This window comes from Pan paniscus, chromosome 6 (assembly GCF_029289425.2).
Source record: "Pan paniscus chromosome 6, NHGRI_mPanPan1-v2.0_pri, whole genome shotgun sequence".
In the NCBI taxonomy this organism is placed as follows: domain Eukaryota; kingdom Metazoa; phylum Chordata; class Mammalia; order Primates; family Hominidae; genus Pan; species Pan paniscus.
In genome coordinates, this window is record NC_073255.2 from 178288240 (window position 1) to 178311217 (window position 22978).

A 22978-nucleotide genomic window follows, 5' to 3' on the forward strand; every position below is an offset into this window, starting at 1 on the left:
TGAAGTCAGGTAAATAGAACAAATTTATTAGTTTCCTATATGAGAGAAGTGTTCATAGGTTTGATGTCTAATAAATTTGCTAAAGCTGAATGCTCCTCAAAATGTTCCAGTGTTAACCTAAAAAATTCAAGGTAAACTAGTCCCACTTAAGTACAAGGTAAAAGCAAAGGGTTAGACTGAACAAAGAGTGGTAATATCATCACTAATAATTAAAACAATCTTTCTTTTTTATTTCAATAGCTTTTGGGGTACAAGTGGTTTTGGTTATGTGGATGAATTGTATAGTGGTGAAGTCTGACGCTTTAATGCACCCATTACCTGGGTAGTGTATATTGTACCCAATAAAACAATCTTTCTTAAATTGCAAAAGACATCAGATTCACTTTGAGCGCTTAACAAAATGCAGATTCCTGAGTCCTGTCCCAAGACTATCAACCCGGAATCGCTGTGGACAGGGCCTAGGCCTGTATTTTAACAAGGTCCTGACATATTTTTTTAGGCATATGTGAATCTCTGGACTAGAAAGAAAATATCTAGATATTCCTATTTCCTTACAGAAATAGATAATTCATGATTAAAACAATAGTTTATGTTCTGCTAGTACTAGTTTATGCTGATCTGGTTTTATTGAAGATTTGTATTTTTATGCAAAAATATAACAGAGCAGAAAAGCATGCTATTCAACACTCTATAGAAAGCCTAGTGGTTTGGATTATAAATCCATAACCAAGTCACCTCCCATTTCATCAGTGGCAGGGCACCTAATGGCAATCAAGTACCTGGAAGCTAAAAAGCATCCACCACTGTCGGGCTGTAAGCCCAACCTCTGGTCATAGTAAAGACTGCAGTGAGAATGACCAAGTCAAAATAGAAAGTCCACATCTTTCCCATTTATTTTAATTGTAGGTCAGTGAATGTTTTCATATCTGCTCCCCTGCTCATTATTGTCTGTGTGCCGTTATGAGTCCTCGCTACACTGAACTCAACTCCCCTTGTGTCCCTTTCAATCTGCTCTGGAGGCTAGTTTTTGCCCTGGGCCTGGCAAGTCCTGGGCAGGTCTTCAGATTTGTCTCATCCTGTTAGTCATGAGAGTAAGTTTCTTCTCATAGTTAATATGCCCAGTCCCAGATAATACTTAATCCCATCTGAAGCTTTGCTGCTCCCTCAACTCTGTACTGCCTGCCGAACAGGACTGGGGCAGATGGCTGCTTTTCTTTCTCTACTGGCTCTTAACTACTTGCTAGCTGCTATTTCTGGCCCTGATGAGGATGGATAAAGGGATTCAGGAAAGGGTACAGTTTCTGGCTGCTGTGCAGTTGGTGGCCTCTGGCCTTGCAGAATTTCCAAGTACACTCTTCACTCAAACTTTATCTCTGTAGTTTCTCTGAGATGGCCCTCAAGAGCCTCCCAATGGTGTCGTAGTAGACCAGGTGCTGACTCCCCACAATGGCTGTGTCAGCTTCCAACACTCAGGCTCTCCACTGCAAGGGTATACCCCTCTGCTGGTTCAGTTCATCCCACCAGGCAGAGGTTGTGGGCCAGGTCCCTTTGCAGATGACTCTGGGTCATCTCCATCCAGCATATCACACATATGGTCCACCAGGAAACATCATTGCTCTACAGGTACACGTGCAAGCACACATTGCTCCAAGGGCAGTTCTCTGTGTCTCTGTCTCTGCCTCTCAATCTCTGCTCTGCCACTTCAAGCCTTTTTCTTTTATATTTTCAAGCAAGTATTAGATACTAGTTCCTAATATTCCCTAAGAGACATGTCAGGCTCTCTGAGTGATCCCAGCAATGCCTGCTGATTTGAGAGGAGTGCAAAGCATCTGTATTATTTTGTTTTCACACTGCTAATAAAGACACACCCAAAACTGGTAACAAAAAGAAGTTTAATTGGACTTACAGTTCCACATGGCTGGGGAGGCCTCAGAATCATGGCAGGAGGCAAAAGGCACTTCTTATATGGTGACGGCAAGAGAAAATGAGGAAGAAGCAAAAGCAGAAACCCCTGATAAACCCATCAGATCTTGTGAGACTTATTCACTGTCATGAGAATAGCACAGGGAAGACCGGCCCCCATGATTTAATTACCTCCCTCTCGATCCCTCCTACAGCACATGGGAATTCTGGGAGATACAATTCAAGTTGAGATTTGGATGGGGACACAGCCAAACCATACCATTCCTCACTTGGCCCCTCCCAAATCTTATGTCCTCACATTTCAAAACCAATCATGCCTTCCCAACAGTCCTCCAAAGTCTTGACTCATTTCAGCATTAACCCAAAAGTCCACAGTCCAAAGTCTCATCTGAGACAAGGCAAGTCCCTTCCGCCTATGAGCCTGTAAAATCAAAAGCAAGCTAATTACTTCCTAGATACAATGCGGGTACAGGTATTGGGTAAATACAGCCTTTCCAAATGGGAGAAATTGGCCAAAACAAAGGGTGTTACAGGGCCCATGCAAGTCTGAAATCCAAGGGGGCAATCAAATTTTAAAGCTCCAAAATGATCTCCTTTGACTCCACGTCTCACATCCAGGCAACACTGATACAAGAGATGGGTTACCATGGTCTTGGGCGGCTCTGCCCCTTTGGCTTTGCATGGTACAGCCTCCCTCCCAGCTGCTTTCATGGGCTGGCATTGAGTGTCTGCAGCTTTTCTAGGTGCACCGTGCAAGCTGTCAGTGCATCTACTATTCTGGGGTCTGGAGAACAGTGGCCCTCTTCTCACAGCTCCACTAGGTGGTACCCCAGTAGCAACTCTGTGTGGGGGCTCCAACCCCGCATTTCCCTTCTGCACTGCCCTAGCAGAGGTTCTCTATGAGGGCTCTGCCCCTGCAACAAACTTTCACTTGGGCATCCAGGCGTTTCCATACATCTTCTGAAATCTAGGTTCCCAAACCTCAACTCTTTTTTTTTAGATGGAGTTTCACTCTTGTTGCTCAGGCTGGAGGGCAGTGGCATGATCTTGGCTCACTGCAACCTCTGCCACCGGGGTTCAAGTGATGCTCCTGCCTCAGCCTCCCGAGTAACTGGGATTACAGGCGTGCATCACCATGCCCAGCTAATTTTATATTTTTAGTAGAGATAGGGTTTTACCATGTTTGCCAGGCTGGTCTTGACTCCTGACCTCAGGTGATCCTCCTGCCTCAGCCTCCCAGAGTGCTGGGATTACAGGCATGCGTCACCGTGCCTGGCCCAAATCTCAATTATTGACTTCTGTGCACCCACAGGCTCAACACCACATGGAAGCTGCCAAGGCTTGGAGCTTCCACCCTCTGAGGCCACAGCCCAAGCTGTATGTTGGCCCCTTTCAGCCATGGCTGAAGCAGCTGGGACACAGGGCACCAAGTCCCTAGGTTGCACACAGCACAGGCACACTGGATCTGGCCCACGAAACCATTTTTTGCTCCTGGGCCTCTGGGCCTATGATGGGAAGGGCTGCCGTGAAGGTCTGACATGGCCTAGAGACATTTTCCCCATGATCTTGGGCATTAACATGATGCTCCTTGCTACTTATGCAAATTTCTGCAGCCCGCTTGAATTTCTCCCCAGAAAATGGAGTTTTCTTTTTTATCACTTAGTCAGGCTGCAAATTTTCTGAACTTTAATGCTCTGCTTCCCTTACAAAACTGAACACCTTTAACAGTACCCAAGTCACCTCTTGAATGCTTTGCTGCTTAGAAACTTCTTCTGCCAGATACCCTAAATCATCTTTCTCAAGTTCAAAATAACACAAATCTCTAGGGCAGGGGCAAAATGCTCTAGCTTTAGCAGTCTCTTTGCTAAAACATAACAACAGTCACCTTTACTCCAGTTACCAAGAAGTTCCTCACTCCATCTGAGACCATCTCAGCCTGGATCTTATTGTCCATATCACTATCAGCATTTTAGGCAAAGCCATTCAGCAAGTCTCTAGGAAATTCCCAAACTTTCCCACATTTTCCTGTCTTCCTCTGAGCCCTCCAAACTGTTCCAACCTCTGCCTGTTACCCAGTTCCAAAGTCACTTCCACATTTTCGGGTATCTTTTCAGCAGTGTCCCACTCTACTGGTACCAATTTACTGTATTAGTCCGTTTTCACCCTGCTGATAAAGACATACCCAAAACTGGTAACAAAAAGGTTTAATTGGACTTACAGTTCCACATGGCTGGGGAGGCCTCAGAATCATGGCGGGAGGCGAAAGGCACTTCTTACATGGTGGCAGCAAGAGTAAATGAGGAAGAAGCAAAAGTGGAAACCCCTGATAAACCCATCAGATCTCATGAGACTTATTCACTATCATGAGAATCGCACAGGAAAGACTGGCCCCATGATTTAATTACCTCCCCCTGGGTCCCTCCCACAACACATGGGAATTCTGGGAGACACAATTCAAGTTGAGATTTGGTGGGGACACAGCCAAACCATATCAGCATCAAAACTCTGTAAGTGTATGGATGACTCCTTCCATGGGACAATGGCAAGTGATGGACTAACTGCAGCAACACTGGTTTCTTAAGCTCGTGAGGTATTTTGCATGTGGTTCAACACCTTCTAGTATATGGGGAACATGACATCTATTCCATTGTTCTCTATCTTTAGGGATTTGGTGGAAACAATAGACCTCAGGAAGACTGGTATTAAACATCCTATTACATGTGTACATTCATAGACATGCCATTGTGTGCCAGTTGAGCATGGGAGAGAAGGAGAACTTATCTGGATGGTATGTTCTTTAGAAGATAGCATCAATGAGAATAAATATGAAGATACATGGTAAATATAAAGTGATGATGATTTCTATGCTATCCTATGCTATTTATGTGGGACTCAATTGGTGGGTGGAAAAGCAGAGAATTTTAGGAAATAGAGTAAATAAAGAGGAAGGAGAAAACCACCAAAAAAGTAGTAGGGAGGATAGAAAATTTCAGAAGAACAAGTGAACAAAGAATTTGAAGAAATAATTAACAATTTAGAGGCCAGGCACGGTGGCTCATGCATGTAATCCCAGCACTTTGGGAGGCCGAGGCAGGAGGATCACCTGAGGTCAGGAGTTCGAGACCAGCCTGGCCAGCACGGCAAAACCCCGTCTCTACTAAAAGGAGAAAAATTAGCTGGGCATGGTGGCGGGTGCCTGTAATCCCAGCTACTCAGGAGGCTGAGGTAGCAGAATCGCATGAACCTGGGAGGCGGAGGTTGCAGTGAGCCGAGATTGTACCACTGCACTCCAGCCTGAGCAACAAGACAGAGATTCCTTCTCAAAAACAAAACAAAACAAAACAAAACAAAACAAAACATTTTACAGAACCTCAGTAGAGAAGGGAAAGGTACACTGAGCAGAAACTTGGCAACCCAGCTCCCCTGTGACCCTGATGATCAGCTGGGCATGGAACCATTTTCCTGGTCTACCTATCCTGAACGTTACAGATGCTTGGAAACACTGTTGGTTTCCTCTCACTGTCATGTTTCAGCTCTATTAATCCTCCGCATGTCCTTTGGGAACCACTGGACTAGAGGATGTCTAAGGTCAAGTCAAGCTCTGGGAGTCTACAAGGCACTCTATTATCTAAAGACAGTCATTTTGGGAGCTCAGCTCCACAGCCTTCCTTCAGAGTGGCAGTATCCTGAGTAGAAACTGAGACTAAGGTGGAAATTAGGCTGTGTCTCTGGAATAGCAAATAGACTCAACTTCTTAAGCATGTTCATTTATAAGCAGAACCCAGCTGGGACTTGGCAACAGAGGATGCTAGCTTCCGGGAGCCTGCTAGACACTGTAGGTCAAGGTAATGTGGTGACAGGGTTGGGCCCTGCAGCATCCAGGTAAGCCCAGTATTGCCAAGGCCAGGGACTGGAGCTGTGAGAAGATAAGATAACTCCCTTGTGTAGTTGTTCCAGAAAGCAGGCTACAGAGTTGCTAAAATAAGTGGAATTAGAGTAAAGGAAGGGCCAGGAGACCCTATGAGCAAGAAGGAAACAGAGCGAGAACTAAAAGGAAGAAGAGGTCTATAAGAATGGAGCTCAGGGGCCGGGCGCGGTGGCTCATGCCTGTAATCCCAGCACTTTGGGAGGGCGAGGCAGGCGGATTATCTGAGGTCGGGAGTTCAAGACCAGCCTGATCAACATGGAGAAACCCCATCTCTATTAAAAATACAAAATTAGCCAAGTGTGGTGGTGCATGCCTGTAATCCCAGCTACTCAGGAGACTGAGGCAGGAGAATCCCTTGAACCCCAGAGGCGGAGGTTGCGGTGAGCCAAGAACGCACCGTTGCACTCCAGCCTGGGCAACAAGAGTGAAACTCCGTCTCAAAAAAAAAAAAAAAAAAAAAAAAGAATGAGCTCAGAAAGTGCTTGGTGGACCCAGGCAACTCAGGCAACCCAAAACCCTTGGTTTCCAAAGCTTCCAAGAGGCAGACAGAGGTAGAAGCAGGGACGACACCAACTGCCCATGCCTTCCCCCAGCTTCAGGAAACCCAGCCCAAAGAGCCACAAAGAAGGATGACAACTGGGGGTACATGGAAAGGGCATTCAATCCATGCTTAGATATTTGAGTGAAACAAGATTGGACCATTACTGTCACTGTTGATGTGTAACTGAAGTGATGAAGTGGTTTTTCTAGGGAGCTTGGAACGTCAGCTCCATTATTTTAGAACTGTGCAATGTATTATCAGCAGTTCCAACGAAGAAGTTGCTTTAAACAACTGTAAATTGTGCATTTTTAACCCACAGGCTTGGGATGGAGTTTGGCAGTGAGGAGACTTAGTGTAACAGAAGAAAGTCATCCAAGATGCCTGAGGAAAGAAACCTTCAATTGAGGTGGCTTTAGTGATGCCCTTTATATTAAGTGCTCTGTATACTGGGTAACATCCGTGGGCCCAAGAGAAGTCTCAGATGTGGCCCAGAAAGAAGAACAAGAGAGAAAGAGAGAAGAGAGAAGCTGAGAGAAGGGGAGGGGAAGGGAAGGGGGGATGGGGAAGGGAGCAGAGGAGGGAGAAGGAGGGGGGGGAGGAGGGGGAGGGGGGACGAGAGGAGAGGAGAATCCAGGCTGCAGTGATGGAGTGGAATATGACACCATTCAGTGAGGTACAAGGCCACAGCTTCCCCAGCTTTGGGAAGCTTCCCTAAGGAGGGAATAACCTCCAGGACCCCCCTCCCCGATCCCCACCGGGCCTCAGGTGCCCTCCCTAGCCAGCACGTGAGTTCTCTCCAGTGGTGCGACCTGTTCTGCTCATGATCTGTCTGCTACTAGCCAGCCGGCTGGAAAATGTTGCCAAGAAAACCGCAGAGACCAATGTTCGGAGGAGAAAACCAGAAAGAGGGGCCTGCCTGGCCCCTTTGATCCTTTATGGCCGATTCCGCGGACATTGCTGCTCCTCACGCCGGCAGCCCTCTCTTGAGTACCTCAATTGCAGTCTCCAGACCCTCCACCCCGCCGGGCATTCCTGCGTCGGTGTCCCAGTCGGTCACAGTCATCGGATCCTCCTGCAGAGCAGTAGAAAGTCCGGGAGGGGTCCGTGCCCGTGGCTCCAGGAAAGGAGCGGCCAGGTACCTGCCAGGTGAGACCAGGCACTTCCAGGTGCGACCAGGTACCTCCCAGGTGCGGCCAGGCGCCGCCTCATCTCTCGGTGGGCGAGTGTATTTATTCCAAACCCAGGCTGAGAGGTGACAGCTTCGAGTCCGCTCGGGAAGGAAACACCTCGCAGGCCAAGCACAAAGGGGCTTACTCCTTTCTTTTCTGCAGCGGCAGCTTTCCCCCTCCCTCCTGTTTCTCCGCTTTCCCTCCTTTCCCTCCACCATTCCTCGCCCACTCCTGCCCTTCCCGGGTGGGACACGTGAGCTGCTTTGCTGCCCGGATGGAGGCTGTAGGGCTCCGCAGCTCCCAAGGCGCTTCTGGATGAGTCTGCGGCGCGTGAAGCGCCAGCTCTGCGCCAGCCTCGTGGCCCACACCTGCGGCTTGATGTGTCTCTTAAAGGGCCCTTCCCTCTTTCCCGCTGCAGCTGACCTCTCTTCAGCCTCCTCGCTCGCCTTAGTTTCACCTACTCCAAGTTCTTGCCCTCTCAGTGTTTGTCCCCTACAACCCCTTTCCTTCCTGTATTGACTTTCACCATTACCTTCTCTTCCGGTTCTCTCATTTACATGTCTGTTTTTATCTTCACTGTTTAGCCGGGGTCTCACCCCTTACCCCCGTCCCCATTAACCCAGCCTTCTCCCTCCTTTTCTTCTTCTCAATGTTTTTGAACCCCTTTTCCTCAGTTAGCCATGAGTAACACTTGACAGCAGTAGAACCTGGCTTACTTGCAAACTAGAAAGAGGTCCTAGAAATAACTAAATTTAGGACACACTTCACGGACATATTAAACAGAGCACAGATAATGTACTTAAACCTTTCTTGATGACTCAGGTGGGCAGTGTTCAGGATGAGCTGTGGTGGGAGGAACTTCATGGATTGACTACACTTTGAGGTCAGCATGGTTGGGTTATCAAATTGCAGAATCAGCAGCTTTATCCTTTTGATTCACCAGGAGCAATCACACGTTGTAGAGTCACACTATAACATTCGCAAGAGAACAAAGACAAAACTAGATCATCAGTGTATTGATTTATTAGGGGGGATAAACTGTTAGTGGTATAGATGGGCTAGATGCTCACCAATCCTGTTTCTTCTGCTTGGGCACATAGGGAGACTATATTCCCCAGCCTCACTTGCAGTTAGGTGAAACAATGTGATTGAGTTCTACCCAGGTGAATGTGGGCAGAAGTGATATATGCCACTTGTAGATATAGCCAAAAAATGTCTCAGGTGCTGGAAGTGAAGGACTTTGCAATGGAGGAGAAACACAGTAGAAGGATCCTGGATACATAAGTCACCACATGGAAGACAGCCACCAGGAGAGATGCCTGACTCACATTGGACTGTCATGTGGACAAGAAATAAAATGTTACTGTGTTGAGACACTGTGCTTTAGAGATTGTTTATAAGTTAGCATTAGTATATCTTTACAGGGGAAAAATAACTTGTTTCCACTGTTCCAAATACCCATTTCCCATACCAAGGTATATAAAAAACCTTGTTGTCAGAGCCTTGCTTGGTAAGCATGAAATAGAACAAAGCCCTGAGAGTTAGTTTATTTAACTGCAATTCAACTTAAGCAAGACTTTTTGCTTTAGCTTAGAATACTGGAAAAAAGTTGATATTGCAAGTAAGGTGGGAAGGGCATTTAAATGGTCATTTTTGAAACATAGGGTACCATCTAACTACCTGTTCATCTTTTGATTTAGGAGGAAAGAGGAGCATGAGAACTCAGAAGAAATTGTACCTACTCAGAAGTGTGGAGTGAGGATAGAAGTTCCCAGATTCAAAGGCATCATGAAGTGTCATGACAAGATAGAAAAGACTTTGGGCTGGCCAAGAAGGAACTGGATAAAATTATGAGTGAGGTAGGTGTTAGTTAAGTTCCAGGCACACATATGGTTTGCCATCTTGTCAACATCTCCATGTGGTTGCCTAATCAGTGTTAACAGAAAAACTTTTGACAAATTAAATTTAACAGAGTTTATTTGAGCAAAGAATGATTCATGAGTTGGGCAGCACTCAGAACTAGAAGAGGTTTGGAGACTGCCCTGCGAAGTGGGCAGTAAGTACTTATAGACAGAAAATGGAAGTGGAGTACAGAAATAGCTTGATTGGTTACAGCTAGGTGTTTGCATTATTTGGACATGGTCTGATCAGTTGGCTAACTCAGTTGGCTGAGTTAGCTTGCAGTTTGCTACATAGTGAGTCAAAGTAGAGAAACAGCCTCAGGCAAATGGCCTCCTGCTTATTTAATTTAATACAGGCCTTCCAAATCTAGCAAATCTAAAACTTCCTCTCAAAGCCCCTCCCATTTCAATAAACATTTATTCTATTTTTCCAATTTCTTGGACCAGAAACCATAAAGCTTGTCTTAAGTCATCTCTTTCTCTCATGCTCCACATTAAGTCCATTAGCAAATTCTGTATGCCCTACATCAAAATATGTCCAGAAATCAGCTACCTCTAGCATCAGGCTGTGCCACCTTGTTCCAAGCTACAAACTTCTCTTCCCTATGGAGGTACAAAGGTCTCCTAATTGCCCTCCCTGCTTCCAGCCTTGCTCCCCTACTATCTATTTGCAGTCACAACATTTTTATTTTAAGATGGAAATCAGATTACATTAGTCAAACTCTCCAAATGATTGCCATCTTACCAAAAATGAAATCCCAAGTTCTGATAGTGGTTTCCATGATCTGTGCCCCTGCTTCATGAGAAGAGGAACTTAGTCTGTTTTGTTCTGTTTTGTTTAATGCTGTGTTCCCAGCAAGAATGCTGCCTGGCACACATTAGGATTGACTAAATATTTATTGAATGATGGACATAGAGGTAGAGACTAGGAAGAAAAAAAAAGGAAAGAAGAATATTTGAGGCCATAGTCACAAACATATACAGCATGGATTTAATGACCTTTGGTGGTGATAGCTCAAATGCTACAACATGAGAATGTCACCATTGTATAAGGAAGATCTTGGAACACACTCAGTTTCCTATTTTTTATGAAAAATGTGAGGCTTTCCCCAATGAAAATGAGGAAGACAGTTAATTCCACAAGCATCTTGGCTTCTTGACTTTTTATTTAAAGTATTTTTTTATTTTTATTTTTTGGAGACAGAGTCTTACTCTGTGGCCCAGGTTAGAGTGCAGTGGCATGATCTCAGCTTACTGCAACCTCTGCCTCCCGGGTTCAAGCAATTCTCGTGTCTCAGCCTCCCGAGTAGCTTGGACTACAGGCACACACCACCACGCCCGGCTTATTTTTTGTATTTTTATTAGAGATGGGGTTTCACCATGTTGGCCAGGCTGGTCTCAAACTCCTGACCTCAGGTGATCCACCAGCCTTGGCCTCCTAAAGTGCTGGGATTATAGGCATGAGTCACCACGCCTGGCCTTCCTCATTTATAACATCATTCATAAATTCTTTTAATTTAGAAAGTTCTACTAAAAAGTAGAAGACATGTACCACTATGTAGCTTAATGTGCACATGTCAAGGGCATTGTATATTCAGATACTGTATTTCCTTTGATAGATGCAATCTTGCAGGTGGATGTTAATGAATAAGCATAACCAAAAATATGGAACATCGCTCTAAATCTGTTCTGTTGGATATGAGGAGTCCCAGCTCATTTCCTCATGGTCTCTTGTTTTCCTTGGCACACCATCCCTGTGGGTAGTGATTCGGGTCTCACCTCTGCTTTATGTCATCCTTCAGGTTCTAGCTTAAATGTCTCTTCTCAGAGAAACCATCCCTGACCACTATCTAAAGTAGGCAGCCTCTACCTGGTAATTCTCCTTCATAGAGTCCTCTTGTTTTCCTTTGCAGCACTTATCAATGATCTGTAATCACATATTGGTTTCTTGCCATTTATTCAATGTTACCTATCTTCCCAGAGTGTAAGCCCCTTGAGGTCAGGACCATGTCTATTTTGTCACAATGGGATGCCTAGTGCTTGACTTCAGTAGACACTCCATAGTAGACGCTGCATAGGTATTCGGTGGATACGAGAGTGAAACAGTGAATGAAGGAAGGTGGACCTGGGCCAAGGAGCTGGGCGGCCAAGGTCAGGTTTATGCCATCAGCCCCACTCAGGACAAATGTCCTGACTCCTGCTCGGAGCCCTCTTCCCAGTACTCTGTGCTTCCCACAGCTGTTGATCATCTCACTGACAAGCAGGCTCAGCCAAGAAAGTGGAAAGAGGAAAAGAAAAATGAGGCACAGGAGGGTAGAATGGAAAATCTCAGCTCTTTTAGCAGCCACTCTTTCTTATTTCTTGCTAGAGTATTGGCACCTTTAAAAGCCTTGGCTGTCCTCCCCAACCTCCCCACACAATCACAAACCGCAGCACCTAGAAAAAAATAAAGGCAAAAATCAATGTGCTAAATCTCAGTTGGGCTCAGTAGCAACTCCCTGCAGCTTCCCTCTGCAAGCCATGGAACTGAGCTCTCCAGCCCTCTCCCTGAACTTGACTCCAGGGTTGGGGAACTTGCATGCTAAAAATATGCCCTCTCCCCTTCGGCAACCCATTCCCAACCTGGTGAAGACCAAGGAGGAAGCTTCTGAGATTCTCCTTCTTGCCTTCCATTTGCAGCTCAGATTGTCTGTCCAATGACTTCATCTACCCTCTCCTGCTGTCCACTCTCTGCTCCCTTTCTTCTCAGCCCTCACTTGGTCTCTGCCCTACTTACCCAGCCAGTGGCCTCTAAAGTTTTCCATTCAGAATTTCCCTCTTTACCTTCTCTTTTAGATATGTAGAAAGTGAAAGGGAAAAGGGGATTGTTATCTGGGTACAGACGGTTGAGTTGGGAAGAGAATCATATTTTGATTATTAAAATATTAAAATGATACAGTTTCATTTCCGCGCCCCCCCCCGACCTTTTTTTTTTTTTTTTTTTTTTTTGAGACAGAGTCTCACTCTGTTGCCCAGGCTGGAGTGCTACTGGAGGCTCACTGCAACCTCCGCCTCCCTAGTTCAAACAATTCTCATGCCTCAGCCCCCTGAGTAGTTGGGATTACAGGTGTGCACCACCACGCCCAGCTAATTTTTTGTATTTTTAGTAGAGGGGGGTTTTGCAGTCTTGCCCAGGCTGGTCTTGAACTCCTGGCCTCAAGCACTCCACCTGCCTTGGCCTCTCAAAGTGCTGCAATTACAGGCATGAGCCACCGCACGTGGCCCATTTCTCCCTTAACCCATATTCTTTTCAGCTTTTCCCCTCTAAGTCTGAACCAAGGAGTCTACTGCCCCAGGGAAGGAGAAGGTGAGAGCCATGGATAACTAAGAGGCAACCAAGCACCTTTTGGTGTCAAATCTCACTTGACCACTTAATCAGGAGCTTTCTCTTGAAAGCTAGGCTTTGTGGAAAAAGAGCAGGGATTTCTAAATTCTAGAACTCTTCCTTTAATGCATCGAGAGCCCTGCCTGGCTGGCTAGATGGATAAATTTTAGGAAAGGACAGTCCATGTCAGAGAGAAGACTCATCTCATTGGGTGCTAGAAAGAAGCATATGAGGGATACGAAGAGACAGAGCAGGGACAAGAGATCACATAGGTTCTCATTCCTAGGGACAGACACTCAGGTACATGTGCGCGTGTGTGTATGCACACTCATGTGCGAGCGTGCATGCATGCCTGTAGGTGAAGAGCAGGGGAGAGAAGTGGGGAACCTGCAAATGTTAAAGTGAAAGGTGGGCTCATGTCACACGTACCTGGGCATACCTTAGAGGAAGCTCCCAGCTCCCAACTAAAGTCCCACTTCTTCAGGGTGAGAAGAAGCAGTCATAAGGCATCCGCTGAGGAAGTGGCTGGATGAGGGAGCCTGGGGCAGCACTCCCAGCTCTCCACTGCTGGCTCAGGAGGAGCAGAGGACTCAGATGATCTTACCAGACCCAGAGAAGATGCTGAGAGGGCTGGAGGCCCACAGAGGTTCGTGGTCAGGAAAAAGGGACTGTTAAGGACAGAGACTTTGAGACCAGGGCCAATGGCTGGGCCCTGCCACACTTCTCAGTCCTTTTTGCAGATGATCCTTTATTCCTTTATATCCTTTATTCTTCTTTGTATATGAACCCTGGACTTCCTAACTCCCTCTCTTAGTGATATAATCCAATGTCACAGCTTTAAACACGTGCATGTCTCTAGGCCTAGATCTTCCTTGAACACTAGATTGTTAAAGGCAGTTCCTTCCCCACCATTTCCACTTACAAAATAAAAGTATCGGCTGGGCATGGTGGCTCATGCCTGTAATCCAAGCACTTTGGGAAGCCAAGGCGGGTGGATCACCTGAGGTCAGGAGTTCAAGACCAGCCTGACCAACATGGTGAAACCCCCTCTCTACTAAAAATGTAAAAATTAGCCAGGCGTGGTTGTGTGCACCTGTAGTCTCAGCTACTCAGGAGGCTGAGGCAGGAGAATTGCTTGAACCTGGGAAGCAGAGGTTGCAGTGAGCTGAGATCATGCCACTGCACTCCAGCCTGGGTGACAGAGTGAGACTCCATCTCAAAAATAAATAAAATAAATAAATAAATAAATACGTAAATAAAAGTATCCAAAACTGAGCTGGGTGTGGTGGCTCATGCCTGTAATTCCAGCACTTTGGGAGGCTGAGGCTGATGGATTCCCTGAGGTCAGGAGTTTGAGACCAGCCTCGCTAAAATGGTGAAAACCCATCTCTATTAAAAATACAAAAATTAGTTGGGCATGCTGGCACATGCCTGTAGTCCCAGCTACTCGGGAGGCTGAGGCAGGAGAATTGCTTGAACCTGGGAGGTTCAGGTTGCAGTGAGCCAAGATGGCGCCACTGCACTCCAACCTGGGCAACAAAGTGAGACTCCGTCTCAAAAAAAAAAAAAAAAAAAAAATCCAAAACTGAACCCCTTGACCTCTTCCCTCCCTAGAAAACTGCTCCCTCTCAGTCTTTCCCTTTTTTTTATGGAAACACCAGTCTTCTAGTTGCTCAATGAAATCCCACGAAGCATGTGTGATCCCTTTTTCTCCCCTGCCATTAGTAAACCTTGCCTACTCCACCCCCGGTGCTGCTACCCTGGCCTGTGCCCTTGTCATCTACCTGAGGATTTTGCAGTTGCCTCCTAACTCACCTTTCTTCTCCCACTCTTGCTCTCTACAGTCTATTCTCCACACAGCAGCTATAGTGAGACCCCTAAAATTTACTTGGTGCAGAATCCTCCAATGTCTTCTCATCTCATTTAGAGTAAAAGCAAAACTCCTTCCCATGGTCCACCAGGCCCACCACAGTCTGTCTGCCCACTGCCTCTCCTGTTCACCTGCTCCAGTCCAGCCAGCTGGCCCTCCTTGCTCTTTCTGTAACATCACACATGCTCTTGCCCGAGGGCTTTTGTACTTGATAGTCTCCATGCCTGGAAGGCCCTTCCCCATATTCAGACCTTCACTTTCTTTGGGACTTAGCTTCAGATGGCTTCATATTAACGGGGACTTCCCTGACCACACTACCTAGAAAATGGTGGTCTCACCCGGCACGCCCTATTTCCCTCAGCCTGCCTCTCCACGCCTTATATTGCTCATCTCCCCGACATATGGCAAATTATTAGTCTATTTATTATCCATTGCACATCCAGAAGAACATAAGATCCATGAAGCCAGAGGGTGAGGACTTTGTTTTGTTCACTGCTGTATATTCGGCACCCAGAATGCACCTGGTACATAGTAGGGGTTCAATCCATATTGTGAGTGAGATGATTGAACAAAGGTTCCGGGTCCCCCATCTCTGCCACCACCAACTCCTGAAGACTCTCTACCTTTCCATGCACCATCCTGGAAACGAACCAGCTGTGGAGGAAATCTGAACAACTGAACTTGAAACCAGAAAGAGTCTGAGTGATCTAGAAGCAAGACTATCTGTGGCCAAATAAGCTATGAAACCATACACTGAGCAAGTATTACTTTTCTTTCTCTTAGTAGTTACCCAGTGGGATGGGAGCTGCTGATGAAGAACAGATCAGTTATGAGAAATTAAAAAGCTACATTTTCTTGGCACATCTGAGTGAACGGCAGCAACAAACATTTCTGCACATGTGAATCTGCGTGGCTCCTTGCATGAGTCCAAGGAGCACATGTGATCACCTGCCTTTGTGTGCAGTGTGACAGAGGATGCATGAGACCAAATCTCTGCCTTCAAAATGCTAGGTAGCTGGGGTGCTATGATACATATTGTAGAGTTAGAGACATCCTCGTGAAAGCAAGTGGCCAGATTCGATTATACAACCACATAACCACAAAATCTTTTAACAAAATTGTCCTGGTGTGAAAATATTAGGAAGAATGCATGTTCCTCCAAACTGGGTTGTAGGAGGGACAGCTGAGTGGACATGGCAGTGTCAGGTCTCTATTACCTGACTGAGTGGACCAGGCTTGGAGCTGGGTGTCAGAACAGTCATGTCTAGACAGCCCCCTAACAAACAAAAGGAGACGTGACTTCTCAGAACTCACTTGTTTCCAACCCTTGGGAACCATTTCTCAGAACAACTGCTCCAAGAAAGACTTGAGAAACCATCCTGTGGATTGAAAAGGATCAAGAAACCACTGTTTTCTGTACTCAAAGGGAAAGAAGGGTCCATCTGAAGTCTCTCTGGCAAGGAATCCATGTCCTGATTTGCATATACGGAGTGTGTAGGGATCTCAGCCAACAAGAGCTTTATTTCTGCTACCTAGCGTTTGTGAGAGGGATGTCTAGATGTGACTGTTCTGACATGCTGTCACTGTTACCTGTCTTCTTCTACAGTGAAGGCACTGCTCTTCAACCAACAAATGTGGATTGCACACCAAGCCCGTCCCTGTTCTCCATGGCAGGACAATGCCTTCATTCAGGGAGTCACTGTTTGTAAATCTGAGCTACCCTTAACGCTTTCACATGGATGTGTGAACTGCACAGGCCAAACCTCTCTCACAAATCCCTGCTAAGGGCAGCAGTACTAGGTGATTCCTGTAGTATTGATCTATGACTGACTCACAGACTACCCCAAATCTAGCCATTTAAAACAGAAAGTATCAATTACCTCAAGGTTCCTATGAGTTAGGAATCTGAGTTGGTTTAGCTGGTGCTTCTGGCTCAAGGTCTCTGGCCAGGGCTGCAGTCTTATCTGAAAGCTCAAAGGTAGAAGAGCTGCTTCACAGCCCACTCATGTGGCTGTTAGCAGGCCTCCAAAGATCTGCTTCCAAACTCATTCATGTGGGCTGCCTCCATGACATGACAGCTGGAATCCCCAGAAAGAGAAATCAGAAAGAGAGCAAGAGGCCGGGCATGGTGGCTCATGCCTGTAATCCTGCACTTTGAGAGGCCGAGGCAGGCAGATCACTTGAGGCCAGGAGTTTGAGACCAGCCTGGCCAACATGGCAAAACCCTATCTCTACTAAAAATACAAAAAAAAAAAAAAAAAAATTAGCTGGGTGTGGTGGTATAGGCCTGTAGTCCCAATTACTTGGGAGGCTGAGGCACAAGAATCACTTGAACCCAGGAGGTGGAGGTTGCAGTGAGCTGAGATCATGCCACTGCACTCCATTCAGTCTGGGTGAGAGAGTGAGACTCCATCTGAAAAAAAAAAAAAGAGAGAGAAAGAGAGAGCAAGAGAAAGAAATCAAGATGTAAGCCAGAGTCATTTTATAACCTTATCTTGGAAGTGACATACCGTCACTGAAGCAAGTCAAAAAGTCCAGTCCACATTCAAGGGAAGGGATTATATAAGGGTGTGAATACTAGGAGGTGGGGCCCACTGGGGCCATCGTAGAGGCTGCCTACCACATTTCCTTAATCCCAAATTTCCTTCCTGCTACCACATGGATGCTGCTTCCTGAGCCACAGCTACTTGGACTAGGAGCAGGCTCCTGACTCAGGCACATCCAACCCGCAAGCTGGCCAGATGTGTCTTGGTATGAGAGTTAAGCCCAACAGAGGTGAAGATGATAAAGTCCAGCCAATTACTTTCTCTCTCTATGTTCAATTTGATCTGAAGGTACAGCAGGTGGGAACAGTGTCACTGAACCCTATCAACAGCAGAGCACGAGAACGTGAATTCCTGCTGCTGGGGAGACAATGAAATGATATGGGCCTTCAGATGTCTATGAATCCTGACCCACCGTGGGTGCCAGTTTTCAAGAGGGTAAGCTGTACTATGTTTTCACCCTTTGAAACCTGCTTGTTCTGCCCTTCTCAAGTTCCCAGAAGTTATTACTGCCTGGCTGAGAGATTCCTGTTTTACTTATTTTCCCATAAAGAAACCATCTCTTAGCACTCATGCCCTAAGGAGGACTATGCCCCGCCATCAGAGGAGTCTAAGACCATGTGGTGACATCAGGTGGTATACCACAAACATGGTCAGGTCAATAAATGCATGGGTGCTCACAGCAAGAAAAGATCTATCAATCAACAGGTATTTTTAAAAATAGCCACCATTTATTGAAGGTACTCATCTCAGTGCTTTACCTGAGTTATTTTATTTAATGCTCCCAATAACCCTATGACCTCTGTCTTATTATCTCTGTTTTACCAATAAAAACAGAGCCTTGGCCAAGTTCAAATAGCTGATAAGAAGCAGAGTCAAGATAAGGGTCTAAGTTTTTCTTATTCTAGAGCCCATACATTAAGCCACCTTTCCAGAAACTTCCATTTCCAGGTGTGTCTCCTTCCATTTCAGGTGTGACCTTAGATATGTGTGTAGTAAATAATTTAATGTCGCCTAAAGAGAGGACTGGACTTTGTGCTTCACTCTTGAGAGGCAATTTCTAAGCTCTTGGAATGTCCCACCTGATAAAAGTTTTCCTGGGGGCTTTGGGCCACACCAGAAGGTCTAACATTGTGATGTATGGTGGGGTCTTTGAGTCATGTGGTATCAGCTTAACTTCTAAAGGGGCTGGGGACTTAGGCCAGCCACATGGGCAGTGACCATGTCTATGTGATGGAACCCAACATGGACTCTGGACACCAAGGCTTGGGGAACTTCCCTGGTTGGCAGTGCTCCATGTGTATTGTCACACACCATTACTGAGAAAGTAATGCTGGGTATATCTCTCTGGGAGAACACAACTGGAAGCTCTGTGTGTTTGGAACTTTCCTGGATTCTACCCCATGCATTTATTTCCTTAGCTGTTTTTATTCTGTTTTCTTTCACTGTAATAAACCATAATTCTGAGTAGAACAGCTTTCAGGGAAGCTGTGAGTCCTTCTAGCAAATATCAAATCTGAAAGTGGTTTGGGAAACCCCTGGACTTGCAATTAGTGTCAGAGTCAGGGCAATTTTGTGATCTATTCCCTCACTTTGTAATGTGTCTCTCAGGCTCTCAGCCTGAGTTTCCTCATCCATGCCACTGGACAAGATGATAATAATTGCTTTACTTATGTGGAGCCAGATACAGTGTGGGTAACAAGCTCTGGAGTGGCGCAGTGCACATCCTGAGAAACCGTATGTGGCAGCCCTGGTTATCTTGCAAGTTGTAAGGACTGAATCTTTTTGACATTTACTAAGCATCTGCTCTGGAGATCCATAGATAAGTAAGACATGACACTCATCCTCAAGGGCTTATCTTATAGGGATGAGACCAATAGGAAAGAAACATTTGATAAGAAACAGTGCCACAACCATGTTATTTTTAAAAAATCTTATTGGAGCATTACAAAGATACAAAAAGTAGGCACATTTGCTTGTATGGCTCAACGAATGATCAGGAAGTGAACACATCCATGTAACCATCCATGTCAAGAAGCAGAACATGACCCAGAAGCATCCCAAGGCCCTCGTTCTCTTCCTAATCACCTTTCTTCTTCCTCCCCACATGAAGCCGCTACCTTGACTTCCAGCAGCGGGCTTGCATGTTTTTTAACTTTATATAAGCGGAGTACTACCATATGTATTCTTTTTGTGTCTGGCTTCTTGCTTCACGTTATGTCTGTGAGATCCATTCAAGCTGGAGCTTGAAGCTGTGACTCATTTATTTCACTGCTGTAAAGAATTATGTTTTATGAACATACCACAATATACAATATATAAAAATCTACTCTACTCCTGATGTACATTTGGGCTTTTTCTACCTTTTGGCCAACAAAGATTATACTGCGTTAAGCAACCTCAGAGGTGTCTTTGGAAGCCCATGTGTGTGCACATCTGTTGGCTACCATGGGAGGCAAAGTAATGATCCCTCAAAGATGCCTGTCCCCTAATCCCTAGAACCTGTGAATATGCTACATTTCATGGCAGAGGGAATGAAGGTAGAAGATGGAAGTAAATTTGTTAATAGCTGACCTTAAAGTAGGAAGATTATTCTGGATTATCCAGGCAGGCCCAGGGTAGCACAAGGATCCTTAAATGTGGAAGAGGGAGACAGAAGAGGAGGTCACAGTGGCGTAATGTGAGAACTCCCCTTTGCTAGCTTTGGGACCATCAGACAAGGACTGCGGCTGGGCCTCTAGGAGCTGAAATGATTAAGGAAATGGGTTCTTTCCTAGGGTTTCCAGATGGAACACACCTTAGCTGACACCTTGATTTTAAGTCAGGAGATCCATTTCCCACTTCTGAGCGGCAGAACTGTAGGATAATATACTGGTATTCTTTTAAGTCACTAAGTTTGTGGTCATCTGTTATGGCAGTGATCGAAAATTAATATAACTGTATTCTTATAAGTAGAATAACTGAGTATGTACATGTTCATCTCTTATAGAGATTGTCAAGCAGTTTTCAATTGTGGTTGTATCAGTTATACTCCCACCAGGAATATATGAGTGTTCCCATTGCTCCACACCCTCATCAATGCTTGGTGTCGTCAGGCTTTTTAATTATAGCCATTCTGTTGTGATATCTCATTTCTATTTCAATGTGTTCCTCTAATTACAAAGGCAGTGGGGTAACTTTTCATATGATTATTGGACATTGGGGTTTCCTCTTAAGTGAAGTGCTGATCAAATCTCTCGCCATGTGTGATATTGGGATATAATAAGATATATTTGGCCTTCATCCCCAGTTGCTGCCACAGAGCTCCTGAAACGTTTATAATTTCCTCTTGGTAAAATGTTTAATTAACTGATCTTCTTCGATATCTTTTATTCTAGTAGGGAGCATCTTTTATTCTAATATTTGGTCTTTGACCCCAGTTCCTGACACAGAGCTCCTAAATTCCTTGAAATGTTCTAGGTGATAGGAGTGTCTTTTGTCAAATCAGATGACTCTTGGTGGGTCCCTGGATAGGGGGCTGCTCATCAGAAATATATGACACTGCCATGGTTAGACGCTTGGAACTTTCAGCCCTACCCCCTATCCTCCAGGAAGGGAAGAGGGCCTGGAGATTGAGTTAATTGATTATGCTTATGTCATGAAACCTCCATAAAAATCCCTGACATATGGGGTTCGGAGGAGAGCTTCTGGGTTGATGAATACATCCACATGCTGGGAGGGCGGTGTACCCAAACTGTAAGGGGACAGCAGCCCCTGCATTCAGGACCCTTCCCCACCTCACCCTATGCACCTCTTCATCTTGCTGCTCCTCTGTCTGCTTTATTATATGGTAAACCAGCAAACATCAGTGTTTCCCTGAGTTCTGTGAGCTGTTGTAGCAAATTGTCAAACCTGAGGGGAGTTGCGGGAACCCCTGATTTGTAGCCAAGTCGGACAGAAGTGTGGGTAACCTGGGGACCCACCACTTGTGGTTGGCATCTGAGTGGAGGGCAGTCTCGTGGGCTGACCCCTTGACGTGGGGGATCTGCACTAACTCCAGGTAGGCAGTATCAGAATTGCTTGGTATGGGAAACCCACACATTTGGCGTCAGAAGTATTGACTATAGAAGGAAAAACAGCTTTTTCTTAGTACCGTGCTATACCTGTTTGCTGTTGTGATAAAAGAGGAATAGACTTTAGAACATAGCTCTCTATTTATTCATAAAGCCATTCTGCATTCTCAAGTAACAAAATTAGGATTTTCTTTAATATTTTATGAGATTTTTTTCTTTTCTTACTTGTCTTTAAAATAGTATTGCAAACAGGAGCAGATTCTTCGTCTGGCTATCACAGTATGGCTATTTTAGTGGGCTACAACATAAACCCACACATATATACACACACACACACACACACACACACTCACACACACACAGAGTTGCAAACATATATGGCACAGTGGAAACAAATATGAAACAGCTCTTAAAGCCACTAATGAATATTTTTAAAACAGTAGTCATAAACACTAACAGACCATTAGGATATTATTTATAGATTAATAATCTCTGCATGAGACTATTTCATTCAGAGGCTCTGTGATGAGTGCATTTGGGCTGGCCTGGGTATTGAATGATGAGATTGATACATGATTTTCTTCAGCTGATATAACTTCTAAAATAAATCATTCATACAGTTGGTGACTCATACAATCCATTTCAGTATGCTCAGCTACATGTTAGGAGATTTTTATTTAATTTAAGCATTTTCATTATTGTAGATTTTTATTGTTCACTGTTTAGTTTTGTCTTGGGTAATTGCTATAATAAGGTTGCTAGTCAGAGACTGCAGATAAAGAACAGCAATTCAACAATTAAAAGGCAACCAAGAATGCAATCTGTTGAGTACCAAAAAAAAAAAAAAAAAAAATCAGATCTGAAACTGCATGAAGATGGGCTGAAGGCCAAAACTATTAATGCAAAATATGATTATTTCCAGTGGTGAACCAATATGTGTTGGGCTCCTGTGTTACATGGGGGCTTTTGTAAGAGAATCCGAGCACCAGCATTTGGTAGGACACAATTAGACTATCTCCTCCCAGAATTCCCTTTTTAATACTTTCAGGATTTATTATACCAGGTCCTAATCCTTTCCTCTTCCTCTTTTCCTCTGTGTTTCTTCCCTTTACCATTCCTTTTTTTTTTTTTTTCTTGAGGTGGAGTCTTGCTCTATCACCCGGGCTGGAGTGCAGTGAGGCAATCTTGGCTCACTGCAACCTCCACCTCCCAGATTCAAGCGATTCTCCTGCCTCACCCTCCCAAGTAGCTGGGACAGGTATGCACCACCACACCTGGCTAATTTTTTTTGTATTTTTAGTAGAGACGGGGTTTCACCATATTGGCCAAACTGGTCTCAAACTCCTGACCTCGTGATCTGCTTGCCTCGGCCTCCCAAAGTGCTGGGATTACAGGTGTGAGCCACCATGCCCAGCCTACAATTCCTCTTTCTATGTGTCTTTCCATGCTCAGAAAACGTAAGTCTTGAGGGCAAGGACCTAGTCTTCTTTGCATATCTTTCTAAGTATCTTTGGAAATTGTCTGTTCACCTCTGCTTCCCTCAGCCTAGTTCAAGCCACAATTTCTCACATTGCCTCCTGTGGACTCCTGGTCATTCTACAGCCATCCTTACTCCTCCCCATCCCTCTTCAACCCCATCTTAGAAAGCCTTCACCCAGCGGCCAGACTGATCTTACACAAATTCGAT

General features: G+C 45.3%; 1 long non-coding RNA gene across 3 annotated transcripts in view; it reads right to left on the reverse strand.

Annotated features, from left to right (window-relative positions):
• The window catches only part of LOC106635005 (uncharacterized), a 59144-nt gene that overhangs the window by 12311 nt on the left and 23855 nt on the right, over positions 1–22978 (reverse strand). For 2 of the 3 annotated variants that reach the window (XR_010112811.1, XR_010112809.1), the window contains exon 3: positions 8367–8530. The exons of the other annotated variant lie outside the window; for it this stretch is intronic. This is a non-coding gene — a long non-coding RNA (uncharacterized LOC106635005). The remainder of the gene's footprint in view (positions 1–8366; positions 8531–22978) is intronic. 3 annotated transcript variants of the gene reach the window in all.